The sequence below is a fragment of the Rattus norvegicus genome, chromosome X (genome assembly GCF_021556685.1).
Source record: "Rattus norvegicus strain SHRSP/BbbUtx chromosome X, alternate assembly SHRSP_T2T, whole genome shotgun sequence".
Taxonomy (NCBI): Eukaryota; Metazoa; Chordata; class Mammalia; order Rodentia; family Muridae; genus Rattus; species Rattus norvegicus.
The window spans coordinates 16,183,325-16,199,771 of NC_141554.1; the positions used below are offsets into that span (position 1 = coordinate 16,183,325).

The 16,447-nt window shown below is 37.1% G+C and overlaps 1 protein-coding gene and 1 pseudogene across 2 annotated transcripts in view; one reads left to right on the top strand and one right to left on the bottom strand.

Annotated features, from left to right (window-relative positions):
• The window catches only part of Usp9x (ubiquitin specific peptidase 9, X-linked), a 107,529-nt gene that overhangs the window by 86,810 nt on the left and 4,272 nt on the right, over window positions 1-16,447 (bottom strand).
• Rps19-ps3 (ribosomal protein S19, pseudogene 3) lies at window positions 1,236-1,676 on the top strand (annotated as a pseudogene).

Sequence of the window (16,447 nt, forward strand, 5' to 3'; positions counted from 1 at the left end):
TTTTCTGGTGGTGGTAGTACATGCCTTTAATCCCAGAACTCAGGAGGCAGAGGCAGGCAGATCTCTTGAGCTTGAGACCAGCCTTGACTACAGAGTAAGTTACAGGACAGTCAGGGCTGCACAGAGAAACCCTGCTCAAAGAAATAAAAAAAATGGGGCTGGAGAGATGGCTCAGCGGTTAAGAGCACACGACTGCTCTTCCAGAGGTCCTGAGTTCAATTCCCAGCAACCACATGGTGGCTCACAACCATCTGTAAAGAGATCCAATGCCCTCTTCTGGTGTATCTGAAGACAGCTACAGTGTACTTATATATAATAAAATGAATAAATCTTTAAAAAAAAGAAATAAAAAAATTACATTTTAATTTTCTTGGGTGGAGGTATGAGATGCTAAGGTACACAAACAAAGCTCAGGTAGCAATTTGCTAAGACTCATGTAGGTCATGGAGACTGAACTTCGGTTGTCAGGTTTGATGGCAGGGACCTTTATCTGATGAATTATCTCACTGGTCCCTCTAAGCAATTTTTGAATTTAATCTTTCTTCAAGAATAAAATATTTCATTGTCCTAGCCCCCAATACTCCTCCCATAATTATCAGTATATGAAGTCATCATTCTGAATTCTTATTGGTTCCCAACATTAAGAACAAGGTTCTAAGTGTGATGCCAGTTCTAGACAACTTCACAACCAATCAATTCAGAAACTGAAAATGAAGATGTTCAAGTTATTCCCATGTCAACCTTATGTTCATAATCTATTCTCAATACTACTTAAAATTCTCTTCATATATTTTGTAACTAAGTCACTATATCTATCTAGGAGTAGTTTCTAAGGATAACTTCCTAGAAGTCACTGCAACAGACCTGCACCCTGCATTTGAAATTCCTTATAGCAACTGAAATGTGTTCACTTAGAAATGCTTGATAATTAACTAAATACTCTTATTCAGACCTCCTGGAATCCATATTAAGGTTTGTCAAGTCCTATATACACGATTACAGTACTGGAAACTTCAGTGAATGTTAGCATCCTTTCTATGCATTATTTTCAAAACCAACATTTTAGTGATTATTGTCAAACTGAAGAATTTTAAATTAAAAATGACTTTTAAGAATGGTGACATCAGAAGCTCTGTGGGCAGTTTCCTCAGTAAAACATCACCAGCAGGTAAAAAAAAAAACTAATCAAACAAACAAACAAAAAACAAAACAACCCCTTTCCCCTGGCTGGCAGCGCGATGCCTGGAGTTACTGTAAAAGACATTAACCAGCAGGAGTTCGTCAGAGCTCTGGCAGCCTTCCTCAAAAAGTCTGGGAAGCTGAAAGTCCCCGAATGGGTGGACACAGTCAAGCTGGCCAAACATAAAGAGCTTGCCCCATATGATGAGAACTGGTTCTACACATGAGCTGCTTCCACAGCACGGCATCTGTACCTCCGTGGTGGTGCAGGGGTTGGTTCCATGACCAAGATCTATGGAGGCAGAGAAACGGTGTCAGGCCCAGCCACTTCAGCAGAGGCTGGCTCTAAGAGTGTGGCCCGCTGGGTCCTCCTAGCCCTGGAGGGGCTGAAAATGGTGGAAAAGGACCAAGATGGGGGCCGCAAGCTAACACCTCAGGGACAGAGAGATCTGGACAGGATCGCTGGACAGGTGGCAGCTGCTAACAAGAAGCATTAGAACAAAGCATGCTGGGTTAATAAATTGCCTCCTTCATAAAAACAAACAAACAAACAAAAACAAAACAAAACTAAGTCTCTAGAAATTGTCCTAAGGCATATAACAAAAATTTTGATCACAACAAACTATATCAGTAAGGACAGAACCTGGCATTTAAATCACCATGGTTTCATTCCAGAGAAGCATATTGAAGAACATTGGGCTCTCCCCTCCAAGCTAATGCTATCTTCCTGGGAGAAAAAAGCAGCTAGATTTCTCATCACATCCAGCAAGAGGCTCTATTGCAGGAAGACTGACTGGACTCTTTTGTTCCATCTAGGCCCTACCTAAGGGGCAAAATTCTACTCCAAGGGCACAAGCCAAGAATACTACAGTCCTAATGGCTCTCATCCTGTCTCATCCATAGGTTCAAGATCCCAAGGCAGGAGATAGGCTAAAAGTCACAGAGTAGATGCTGCCTCCACACAGATGTCTGCTAAGGAAGTAGGGGCTTTAACTATAAGAGAATCCAGCTATAGCCTGCTTCTTCAGTTCTGAAGAGGGATAAAGGTTCTACCAGGGAGGAAGAAAATATAAACAAAAATTAAATTTCTTTCATAGTAAACTGGCTTTATTTCAATTAAGATTCTGGTAACTCCATAAATGCCAATAAAAACCACCCAGCGAGCAGTTTATCAAAGACAACCAGAGAATGGAGCTGCAACCAACCATCCTGAGTCAAAAACAAAGCCCCAAGAACCAGCACAAAGGATTATCCCTGGAAAATGAGAATTTAATTGGATCAGGGATCAGACTGGGGAATTTTATAACCTAAAGCATCACGTAAAACAATAGAGCAACCAGTAGGTAATTAGTAAAAGCTAATATCTGGGTGGAAGAGTGGGCAGGCAAAGACACACACACTGCTTGTTGAAACACTCAACAGAGAGACCACAGAGATTCTAAAAATGACAGGAAGATTTATTAAAATTGTTCCCCTAGTTATTACATAAATAAACCAAACAAAAAAACAAAGCTCTGGATGTGGCAAGGTAAGTAAAAAATCATATACTACATTATATGAAGTGTCCATTTTTACATTAGAAATCAAAATACATGAAAACAGGGGGCTGGAGAGATGGCTCAGCGGTTAAGAGCACCTGACTACTCTTCCAGAGGTCCTGAGTTCAATTCCCAGCAACCACATGGTGGCTCACAACCATCTGTAAAGAGATCCGATGACCTCTTCTGGTGTATCTGAAGGCAGCTACAGTGTACTTATATATAATAAATGAATAAATCTTTAAAAAAAATACATGAAAACAGGAATGTGTCATCCACCTACAGGGACAAAAAACCTTCAAAGAGTCCAGATGTCCAACTTAGCAAGACTTCAAAACAGCTCTTGCATGTATGCTCAAAAAATTAAAGGAAAGCATGATACTAGGAAAGGAAAATGTGATTATATCCTTTGAGGGTGTACTATTAAAAAATATACAAAAAGGACATTGAAAAACAAAATCCAAGAGCCAAGTCAAAGGTCTGGACTTGAAAAGTATAAGGGGGGGGGGGGTTGGGGATTTAGCTCAGTGGTAGAGCGCTTGCCTAGCAAGCGCAAGGCCCTGGGTTCCGTCCCCAGCTCCGAAAAAAGGAAAAGAAAAAAAAAAAAGAAAAGTATAAGGGAAATTAAAAATTTACTACAATCAGCAAATTTGCAGATTGTTACATAGCAGTCTGAAAAACAAAACAAAAAAAAAAAAACCAACAGATTATCAGAGCAATAATATATCACTCATCAACATAGAGTAATGAATAAGAAAAGATCTGTGATGAAATTATGGTCAAAATCTCACCCCAAATTTAATGAAAGAACATCAAAGAGTTTCAATAAATTCCAAGTGGAATACATGTAAAGATCTGGACCAAGAAATTACTATAATCAAACTGACACCTTGAAACAGAAAATTTTGGTGTGAAAATATTTTGTTTATTCTTCACTGATTTAAAGCATAAAAAGCAAATTTCAGTAGCCATTTGGCAATGGATTTTCCTAATAGCACAAGCAACAAAATGAACAGACAAACTAGACTTAACCAAAATCACAAACTTTGAAGGCTTGGGTTGTAGCACAATGGGAGAATGTAAGCACTGTATGTGAATGCTCAATCTCTAGTACCCAAAATAATAATTAAAGGGCCAGCCACATTCCTGAGCTTTAATGAAGATCGGGGGAGAGTGATAATAAAGATGGGGAGAAATTAGAACCATTGTGTGCTGCTTTTAAAGAAAGGTAATTTACCAAGTGTGGTGGCACATACCTTTAATCCTAGCACTCTGGAGGCAGACGCAGATAGATCTCTCAGCTTGAGACTAGCTCACTCTACAAAGTTCCAGGCTAGCAAACGCCAGCTTGTATACTGTCTTAAAAAAAGATTTTTATAAGCCATGGCATGCATGAAAATTTGAGTGTATTATTTTATGAAATAAAATATGAAATAAGCCACTAAGAAAAAGATACAAATACTATATTTATGAGATAGTCATCAAATTCATAAAGCAGAATTGTGGCTGTTGCCAGCCTTCCTCAATCATACTATTTTGTAGCCATAAGTTTATTGTCCCACATTCTTCTTGGCTTTGTCTAGCCACATGCTCTGCCTTTAGAATTTTTTTCTTGCAGTTCTACCTGATTTTTATATGTACTTTAATCTTGTATCCTAACTCAGGAACTTCGACCCTTCCATATACCCCTTCCCTTTTGTTACCTTTAAAGGGTCTTATACTTTGTCAGGAATTGAGGACCTTTTCAAATGTGCTATTTATGTATGTATTAAGTTTTGTTACTGTTTTTTGGTTTTTTGAGACAATTTTTTTTTCTCTGTAGCCCTGGCACTCTCTGGAACTAGCTTTGCAGACCATGCTGGCCTTAAACTCATAAATCCACATGCCTCTGCCTCTCAAGTGTTAGGACTAAAGGTGTATGCCACTACAACTATTAGAATTTTTAACTGTTACTAATTACAAAGTAAGATAGCTTTCAGTTAACCAAACTGTTCTTAATTTCACTGTTTCTCATGAATCTCATTTTTCCAAGGCTGATTTTGCAGAACATAGGGGTTTTTTTTTCTTTTTCCAGCAATGCATAGTACAATATAACAGGACCACACATTCCAAGTATCCTCTTACTCTCTCCAGGTGGCTAAACACCTCCAGAGATTATTAGAAAACTTTAACGAGAGGATGTACAAGGGCCAGGAACATACAGAAGGGACCCAGTAAAAATATTTTTCAAAATGCTGATTAGATTATTACTCACTCTTGACAATTCTTATTTTTGAACCTTTGTTCAAAGGCTCTTAATTAGAATAGGATTTCTAGGCTGATGATGGAGGATAGAGGGAGGGAATCTCCAAATTATATACATTGTCAAGATTTTCCGCTTTTGATATACATTGTCACAATTGCTATGGATAACTGGTGAAATACACAATTTCAACATTTTTATATAACATAGCTGTATATTATGTGCATTAGCCCAAAACTCTATTACAGTTGACAGTTACATTGTCCTTTGTGAATACTGAATTTTTGAGTAAAAAAGTTACCTTCTACAATATTAATTCATAGCATCATAATATTCCTATCAGAGAGTTTGTTCTGGCTCTAAAAAAATTTTGATAGCAGGGAAATTAAGCCAGTAACAAGATGACATCAAAATTATGCAGTTGAACACAACTTGCTAATTATCTGTTGAATGAAAGAAAATATAAACAAACCACCCTTTGAGGTACAATTGTATCTTTCCCATTTAATAGAGAAATGACTTAGTAATAAGTATCTAATTGTGGTTCTAATTCATTTGATTACACCTGCTAGGTTTCTATCAATACTAAGCTGGCTTAAGTTGGCTACAGTTAAGTTCTGGGTCTACATTTAGAGAATCTTTTAATTACTTCCTAAATATAAATATTGCTTAGGGAATCTGGGCGTGGTAACACACCCCTTTAATTAAAACACTCAGGAGGCAGAGGTAGTTTGCTAAGTTCGGGACCAGTTGGGGCTACAAAACAAGTTCCAGAACAGCCAGGACTACATAGAGAAACCTTTGTGGGGGGTGGGGGGACAAAATTAAAAATCAAATGTTGGGTTGGGGATTTAGCTCAGTGGTAGAGCGCTTGCCTAGCAAGCGCAAGGTCCTGGGTTTGGTCCCCAGCTCCGAAAAAAAAAAAAAAAAAAAAAAAGAAAAACAAATTTATAAAAAAAAAATCAAATGTTACTTAAATATATAAACAAAATTAAAAATCAAACTTATTTGTAGTTATATAAAACCAAGCAATATATATGCATATGTATATATTAACTAAGTCCAAACAAACCCATGAATATAACACATGCAGATTTAGAAGTAGTTGTGACAGCTAGGTTTGAATTCTTCAGCCTAGCATGGGTATACCAAAACTGTCATATGCCATGTGGAAGACAGTTTTCTTACTTCTACTTCAATTACTATATCACTCTGTACACATGTTATGCTATGATATCATTTGCTCCTGGCACTAACTAATATATACCATTCATATGTAAAATTTGCCTGCTAGTCTCATTATCCCAGAAATCAACAGATGAAAAGATTTATGTTTTAAAAGGTAAACTGAAGAGGTAAAACTTTAAAAGGTAAACTTTAAAAGGTTTCCTGAAAAACACACCAACAAAATCTACAGAAAGCTACAACTTTCAGGGAGGGATGGCTCAAAGAAAAATTAGGATTTGGAAATAACCAGCCAAAATGAAGGTGAGTCTACATCTATCCTTTCCCTAGACACGTTAACATTGCAACGCTCACCATACAAAGTTTTTTTTCCTATCATCAAAATGCTATTTTAGCTTGTCATTGGTTTATTAATTACAGTTCTGCTTCCTGAAACATAATATAAAGTTAAATTCACCACTATCTACCTTATCATCTTTCCAAAAGAAAAAAACCAGACTTATTGTATATACAGTTCAGGGTATATTTACAACAGAAAGATATACTTTTACCTAAAATTTATTAAATCCTTGCAAAAGGTACAAGAACACAATAAACCTCAGTCCCCAAAACATCACCAGCCAACATACATGAGAAATATTGATTTAAACTACTAAATCACACATCAAGCAATAAACCTTTCTGTAATATGTAATACCCTACTCTTGAAATGACTGCCTAAGATGAACTCAAAGTTACTAGCTAACAGACTTTGCTTTTCCAGACAGGGTTTCTCTGTGTAGCCTTAGCTGTCCTGGAACTCAAGAAAACCACCTACCTCTGCCTCCCGAGTGCTGAATTAAAGGTGCCCTACCACTGCCAGGCTGTCAAAACACTTTACAAGTGACTAATCGAACAGAATGACTTCAGAGCAACAAAGACTTCATTCAATAAACATCTTAATCAAGGCAGATAGATCATTAATAACATTATTTATATATCTATCTATATCCATCTTCCATAACTGGACTGGTTAAACAACAGTTGTAGGAGAGTAAAAGGTGTGACAAAGGAAACTAAACAATTTCAAACTGTTTCCCATTAATAAGAATATCTCATTGTATTATTCAGAAGTCAAAATCCAAATCACTTTATCTGAACTATACAATTGAATGTGTCTTTCTATATTTAGAATTGTACAATTACAATTCCAGAATATTTTTGTCACCCACAAGAGAAAAATCATACCAAAGCTAAGGAGTAGCTCAGTAGCAAATACTATGCAAGAAGCAAGAAGCCCTGGACTCCATTTCCAGCACCAAAAAGAAAGAAACCATACTCCCATTGTTAAGCAGCCAATCCCTATTCCCTATATCCTCAATCTACTTTTTTTGCAACTGGTTTCTTTCACTTCAGAATGCTTTCAAATTTCATGAAAATTGAAGCATATTATCAGTACTTCGCCTTTTATTGTTAATATTCCATTGTATGGTATATATTTTATGAATATATTTATTATATGAGGGCATTTGGGTTTATTTTGTTTTGTTTTTTAAGACAGCGTCTCTATGAAGCCCCTGCTGCCCTGAAACTCACTCTTTAGATCAGGCTGGTCTCAAACACAAGAGATCCACCTGCCCCCCAAGTGCTGGGATTAAAAGGGTATGCTACCATGCCAGGCTCTGTGCCAACATTTGTATTAGTACAAAAAAAGATCACTGAAATCCAAGTGTCTACCAACAGAAGAATGGATAAATTAACAATACATTGATATATGTGCACATAACTAGCAGAAAGGTCAAAATATATTTGAGTAATAAGGAAACCTTCTAGACTACTACTAAAAATGTTCTGTATAATAACCTGATTGGTGACTATACAGGTAAATTATCTGTTATAAAGTAAAATTTTTTAGTAAATTAGATGCCATTCTAAAAATCTGAACTTTCTTGTCTACAGTAGCCTTGTATGCTACTGATAATCCACTGGTGTTCTTGAGAATTCTTATTTTGGGGGAAGTCTTTTCATAAATACATTTACACTGATGGGGAATAAGTTATTCTTAATTAGCTTTTATTGGTTATATGCATGCACTCATGGATACCTATGGAGGCCAGAGGGTGATTGATCTGCTAGAACAGGGTTATTTATACCTGGTTATGAGACACCCAAAACAAATCTTTGGAAATTATTAGGCTAAGAAATATAAGCTTTCCAGCACTTGAGAGGTAGAAGCAGTTGGAGCTCTATGAGTTCAAGGCCAACATAGACTACAGAGAGAGTTCCAAGACAGCCAGAGCTACACAAAGAAACCCTGTCTCAAAAAACAAAAAACAAAAACAAAACCCAAAAAAGATATACAATAAAAACCAATAAGCTTGTTAGGTTAGTTCCCTTTAAAAAATAATCAAAAATTAGGTATCGCTATTTTCTCTGAAATCATGTTAGACGAAAATCACTGCTACTTCATTTACCTGTGCACATTCATCTTCTACTCAGAAAAAATAACTTCCCCTTAAATATTATTTGTTTTCCTAGCAGACTACCAACTTTAAGCTGCATTAATATTCTTGAAGCTTAAGCTAGATTTCAGATGAAAGAAAATTTCCCCAAGTTTTGGGCTAGGGACGTACCTCAGTAATAGGAAGCTTGCCCATAGAGGACAAAGGTGATAAATATATTTAGATAATTCACCCTTTAATGTATGTAAAGGTGCACATTGTGAGAGTAGTCCTTCTATAACCCAGATTCTGCTCTGTGACCTCAACATGTCTTAGCAGTCAGCAGCTCCTACTGAGAGGGAACTGAAGTTAGGAGAAGTTAAAAGAGGTGTTTTGCCTTAGAATCCATACAGAGACAAAGACAGAACCCTGGGGGATCCCATTCTTTTATTTCATTGTCAAAATCTTTATTATCCAACTGAACTATTATAATACTATCTCAAGTCTCTGCTACATTTCTACTTCAATATATCTACCATGCTATTCTCAGAATCTTTATGTTTTGTGTATGCAGGGGAGTGTATACATAGGCCGGTGGAACTTATTTTTTGAGACAGGGTTTCTCACCTGCCTGGAACTGTCCAGTGAGCCCTAGGATTCATCTATATTTCCTCACTGCTGAAATTAGCAGGTACATGCTATAGCTGGCTTTATGTGAGGTCTCTGGATTTAACTCCATTCTTCATATTTAATGATTGGCCTATATCCCCAACCCCCTCAGAATTTCCTTAAAAAGCAAACTCTTTCACTTAAAGGCCATTCACTTATTATAAAACCCAAACTTAAATTAAATTCCCTAACATATTATCTTATAACCTAGCCTAAACGAAGTCTCATCTCCCATAACTCCTCCTGACTCACTGCACTCTTCCTTCAAGTAATGGGTCTCAATTTTGCATTTGGTGCACACTTTTCCAATTCCTGAAGCCATTACTAGTCATCACAATGCAGAGAAGGGTCCTACTAAAATTTTATAGGTAGAGATCAGACATGATTAGTAATTAGTACAGCATGCCTCAAGGAAGTGTCTGGTCAAATAGCATGTGGTCACCAACATCAAGGTTAAGAAACACCACCTGAAGGTCCCTACTCTAATTCTGGTGGCATCAAAGTGACATTTTTGAAGATTTGCAAACCCCATTTAAAAAATCCAAACAAACTGAGCAATCTCTCCTAACACTACATTTTTATGGTTGGTTTTTGGTGCTGAGAATGATCACAAAAGCTTCATGCTTAGTAAATACCAAGCATACTATCACTTAGCTACACCCTCAGCCCCTTGCACAAGATACAGCTCTTATGTAACTGTCTGGCCCTAGATATCCTAGAGTCTTTTTTTTTTTTTTTGGTTCTTTTTTTCGGAGCGGGGGACCAAACCCAGGGCCCTTGCGCTTCCTAGGCAAGCGCTCTACCACTGAGCTAAATCCCCAACCCCTAGAGTCTTTTAAGGTAGACGTTAATCACCATCCTTATATCTCCCTACACCTATAATGGTGTTAAAATGAATGAATTTAAGTCAATCATCACAGCAAGACAGCAATCAGAGTTTGTTTGAATTCCTTTTACAATTTCACCAAGATCCAATACTTGCTCACCACTTAGCAGTTACAACTATAATCTAAGCCTCTAGGATTATTGAGGGTATGGTAGGTGGGAAAGAAAGACATTCCTATTAACCTGTTACAACACCTAATACACAGAGGAAGGGGTGGAGATACAGGGATTATGAAAGGCTGGAGTACTACTTACTATACCAACTACTGACCAATTAACTTGGAGAATGAGAAAAAACCTTACAAAAGTAGACTATGTCAAAATGACTTTGTTTCTCATGGAACTGACACAGTAAACATTTTGAGAAGTATTTGTGGAGAGCAGGAAGAAATAAGGGCATTAAAACAACCCCCACCTTACATTTAACTAATGTAATGACTAATTAACTTCAATGCATAGTAGGAAAGGAAAGTGCTCACAAAAAATAAATTCATGGGAAGATTCTTCGATCTTCACTCAGCTACACAACCACAATCCCTTTCCCCAGTCAGGCCTGGTGGCTCCTGACTGTAACCCTAGCTAGCACTCTTGAGGCTGAAGCAAGAAGATCACAGGGAGCTGGAGGCCAGAAGAGATTACATATAAGCTACTGGCTGTAAGAGGGGGAAAAAAAAACAGACAGGCATGGTGGTGCAGGCCTGTATTCTCTACCAGCACTTGGAAAGCTGAGGCAGGAGTGTCAGGAGTTTGAGATCAGAAACATGAAAGCCTGTCTCAAAAAGTCAACAATGAAAAGAAAACAAATTAAAAAAAAATACCCCTTCCTCAAGTGTACTTCATTATCCTTCAAGAATTCAAATCTCTCAAAGATAAACAACAGTGTTTCCCCACTATCAAAATGAAGGAATTTATAAAATTCCTGGTTACCTTCAACTGTCAAATAGAAACCATGGGCTGGGAATATAGCTCAGTTGGTGCAGTACTTGTCTGGTATTAGTACAGCCCTGGCTTAATACCCAGCACTGCATAAACCAAAAATGGCAACACACTCCTGGGATCACTCCTGGGATCCCGGCATTCAGGCGGAGGTAGGAGGTGTAAGGTAGCACTCACCTACACAATGAGTCACAGCCTAACTTGGTATACATAAAACTATGTTTCAAAAAACAAACTACTACTACAAAAAATAGAAACCCTCTTTAAAAAGGAGAAAATGAGGATATGGGAAATAAATCTTAAGAGTGAATAGGACATTTTTAAAGTGGGAAACAAAGTTATAAAGTCATATTAAAATCAACTTTATGATAAGGTTTAAAAGTATCTATGAAAGTGTAGTAAAAAGATAAAACTAATGACTGGCAAGGATGACAGACGACTGTATTTCCAGCTACCTGAAATAAGACTAAATTTCATAATCAGAAAAAATTAAAGTATAACACCCCTGAAAGCTTTCCATCAAATATTAAATTGCAACTTAACTGGCTTGAAAGAGAACTTTTGATATTTTAAATTTTTTTTATCAAATGAAGTTTCACTGTATTCCCTAATATAGTTTTCAAATTTAGCATACACTTCACTGGCCTCCTTTCAAAACTGTACTGGCTCAAAGATTCTAATGAAGTAAATATGGAGACTAATTTTAAATTCATTTTAATATAGTGTGGAACAATTCTGTTTTTTTAAATCTTGTATTCTTATTACCTGATACAGTTCCCAATACACAGTACAACCCAGTACATAACAGGTATTTACTATATAATTAAACTTGAAGCACAAAGCAGAATATTCAAGATAGAACTAGACTGCAATAGAGCAATAAAGTAGGATATGCTAGAATTAATGGAGTAATTCTCTTGGGGTAATTCCCTACCAGGGAACTTTTTAGAAGCACACTCTAGATCTTCACTGCAGACTAACTGAATTAAACTCTGGGGATGATCAGAGAAATTTTTGGATTAACCCTCCAGGTCTGGGAACCACTTCTCTAAACCAGCTCAGGCAAACTAGGGTGACAAACTAAATCCAACCTCTTGGTTTGTTTCTTGTTCAACCTACAACATTAAGAATGACTTAACACTGAAATATTTGCAATCAACTTGAGAACACTAGCTTTAAATCCCAATTAAACAAAATACTATATTATACTCTCAAACCAAGTCTTATTTTCTTCTCATTAGACCTATATTATACTTAATGTGTCTAGTTACATTTTTATTTCAACATACAATTCAATGTCCTCAATTTTACCTCTTGGCCCACAAAGTCCAAACCATTATTATCTGGCCTCTTATAGAAAAAGTTTTGCTTAAGTTATTATAAGGAAGAGCAACCCAATCCTTTTGCACTACTGTGCTCAGAAACAAACCACTCTGTTAAGGCTAGAATACAGGTCTAAGCATCAACTGTCATGTTCTCTGGTGTCAAAGTTACTAAAACAGACTCAAGGAGCTCATATAATTGAGAGTAAACACAAGAAAAAGAGACCTGTAACCAACCACCAAAATGTGTTGACTTTCAAAAGCCACCAGTCAGCAAAATACACGGCACTAAGACAGGAATGGGAGTGTTCCCCTTCTCTACCTTCTTTCCTGTCTTTCCCTTCCACACTCAGAATATACAGGTTGAGATTTAACATCTCTGTGCCTACTCTTTAAGCATTCTACTGGCCCAGTGATCCTGGCTATTGTTCACTTCATTTCATTGCCTCAGTTTCTTGGGTGGTGCAAGGAATGACCAAAGTAATGACAACAATTATCATTTATCCCACATCTCAAGCCAGTGATACTTTGATATGAATTAAAAATTAAGACATTTTCAAATGCAGCTTGGTCTTCATATGGGTCCCCCAACAACTGAAGCAGAGGCTGTTCATGAATCTGTTGCCTTCCTGTAGAATCCCATTCCCCTAGCTGGACCACCTTTTGCCTAGCCTCAGAGGAGGAAGATGCACCAGCAATAACCTGGTGTGTGTGGAGGGGGATAACCAGGGAGGTCTCCCCATTCTCAGAGAAGGGGAAGGGGAGATGGGGGAAGAGGGGGTACTGGGAGGAGAAGCTGATATTGGGATGTAAAGTGAATAAATAAGAAAATTAAGGAACTTTCAAGCCAACAACAAGATAAGCTAAATTATAAAATATTGAACAAAGAAGGGCAACTACTTGGAAAAAGAATGAGAAAGGAGACAAAGGCAAGAACTGATAATAAAGAGGTATAAAGATCAAAGTACACAATAAACATTTAGAAATAATGAAATTTATATTGTACAATAAAATAAACTAATTTTTAAAAACTTAAGAACAAATACAGTTTTGTTTTGGCTTCTTTATTTTTTGAGACATGTTGCTATGTAGCCATTAGTGGCTAGCCTTGAACTCAAGAGCACTGGTCTTTCTGCCTCTGCCTCCCAGGTGCTGGGATTAAAGGTTTGCAACACCAAGCCCAGCTGAAGTTTTCCTTTTGTTCAAGTGTCAGCTAACCCTGCGTAATAAGCATGCAACATTTAAAAAAAATTCTTTCAGACTATCAGCCCTGTGACACTTATTTTTACAATCAGTAAAAAGAAAATGAATTTAACTAAAAACAGCCTGAGTAAGTCTGCGAGACCCTGTCTCAAAATAAAAAGTAAATAAAAGATGGAAGAATGGCACTGGGGATACATACAGGTTAGTGGCAAAGAGAAAGCTTGCTAAAGCATATTCAAGGCCCTAGTTTCAATCCCTGGTACTGCAAGCAAATCAAATAGGACACCGATTTTGCCATTGAGAGAAATCAATAACGTTGTAGGTGTTCTGCAAATACTGAAAGGTAAAAGGCAAAATCTCTGACCTTAATATCCATTAACTTATGAATGATGGCAAAGCTATTGGTTTAAAAAACAACTGGCATTTGTTAATTATGGAAATAGCTTCATGAAGAAGGTAGTCTATATTATACATGCTATCTTGGTTATGTTTCTTCGCCTCACTGGGCCATTTCCTTCTTTGTTAAGAAGGTCTAGGTTCAACAGTACAGTGGTGGTGCATACCTTTAAGCCCAGCACTGGGAAGGCAGAGACAGGCAGATCTACCAGCCTGGTCTACAGTCAGGATTGTTACACAGAGAAACCCTTTGTCTTGAAACAAACAAACAAAAGACTAGATTCATTCCAGAATTCATCATATAAGGACTATCAAAGCTCAGCAGTTAAGAGTACTTGCTCTTGCAGAGGACCAAGGTTTAGTTTCCAGTAAGCTATCTTGTGGCTTACAACTGTAACTCCAGTTCCAAGGGATCCTATGTCTTCTTTTGGCCCTGAGGGCACTGAATCAATGTGTGCATTTAACACTCACACACATTAGATAGATAGATGGATGGATGGATGGTTGGTTGGTTGACCCATGTCTGAGTTCCAGGCCAGCCTGGTCTACACAGCAAGGACCAGGCTAACCAAGTGATTGACACAGAGTAAATAAAAGATAAGAGGAGGATTATCAGCTTAAGTGACTCCTTCTTTAACCAGCATTCTCCCATGCCAAGAATGTTCAAAGAATTCATTTCCAGCTGGGCATAACAGACTGGTATCCTAGCACTGGGAGGCAGAGGCAAGTGGATCTCTTAAGTTTAAGGCCAACCTGGTCCATCTATCAAGTTCCAGGACAGCCTAGGTTATACACCTGCTGAGACCTTGTCTAAAAAAAAAAAAAAACCAAAAAACTCATTTACACTATCCTTGATACATCCTTCACTAGAGAAAATAAATCCAGATGAAATAACACCTATTTTAAAGAAACTAAAAATAGGACAATCCCGAATTGGTTTACACCTTAAGAGGGTCTACTACTTATATCTACCTAAATCAGTTTCTATGAGACACATAAAAATTATGCCAATTAGAGCCTAGGAGGGACTTTAGAGATAACTAATCTGGTGCCTTTCCTTTTATACAATAGTAGTTGCTAGATCAATGCCTAGGACATAGCAGATACCAAATAATTATCTGTGAATAGATAAAAATAGTCAATGCATTAAAAGATATTAAAAACATTAACTCTGGAGCCAGAAACCTTAATTCTTGAGAAGGTTCTCAAAACTAATGAATGTGTGAAATAATAATTTGAGTCATACCTGTGCAATCACTGCCTCATATACCTAATTAATCTAAGTGCTGAACTTCTCCCCATGTTTGGGTTTGAGTCAGAAATTTTTGATTGACAAAATTAGGTTCAAGTGTATTACTAACAGAATACAAAACGCACAGGGCTGCAAATCCTCCCCTTTCCCTAAAATGAACTGCAAAATAACTCTGCTGTCCTGGGTTGCCAAGACAGAACTCTAATCATTAGGCTTGTACTCCAAGCACATTTACTTTGTCCGCCTTTTTCTTTAAATGTCCAGTTCCTTCTCCAAACTTTACTTGTAAGCCATAGAATAAAACCAAGACAAACATACTTTGAAAATGTTCCACAAATGATTCTGACACACAGTTGAGGCAGAGAAATAACTGTTAGGCAATCACCCAGAATAAAATTGGAAACTACTCAGTGTGGCATGGCAGGTCTATACTCTCATGTACTTAGGCTGAGGCCAATCTGCTTCATGGGGGACCAGTCAGAAAACACCAAACAACCAAAAGTTATTTGCTAAATATACATGTAAGGTATACATGTACCTATGATGGGTACAGGACTTTGCATAGGTGTGCTTGAAAAATAAAGTTTAATCATTTCTAAGCCTTTTGGCCAAGATCAAGCGTAATTTTAGGTAAATATTTCATTTTAACAGTATAATACTTTCCCATATCTTTTCCCTAAAAATACACTAGTCATTTTAGCACCAATGACATGTGTCAGAAAATGTCATAGTCTTTTCTTTACTTAGGAAAAATCAGAGACAGATGATGTACCAGCAAATACCTGCAATCCTAGCACTTGGAAGGTGGAGGCAGAAGGATCAGGAATTTAAAGTCACCTTTGGCTATACAGCCAGTTTATATGCAGCCTAGGTTTATGAGCTCCTGTCTCAAAACACGCAAACAAAAATAATACAAAAGATCTTTAAATATCACTAAAATCCCATTTCTAAAATTCACTAAAGTTATTTGAGGATTCTTATGTCACATTAAGAATGATGATAGAGATGTAACTTGGTGGTAGCATTTAACTGCCCTAGGATTGATGTGTTCCTAAGGAAATGGGGCACATAAACCCAACATCTGTTGTGGCTATTTTCATTCCATAATTATCAACCAACGCCACAAAAATGCTAAAAGAAATCCTTAGTCTTAAACTTTTTACTGAAAGTAAAATTTTAAATTAAATGAAACTCAAGAGAGTTCTCAAACTGAAATTACA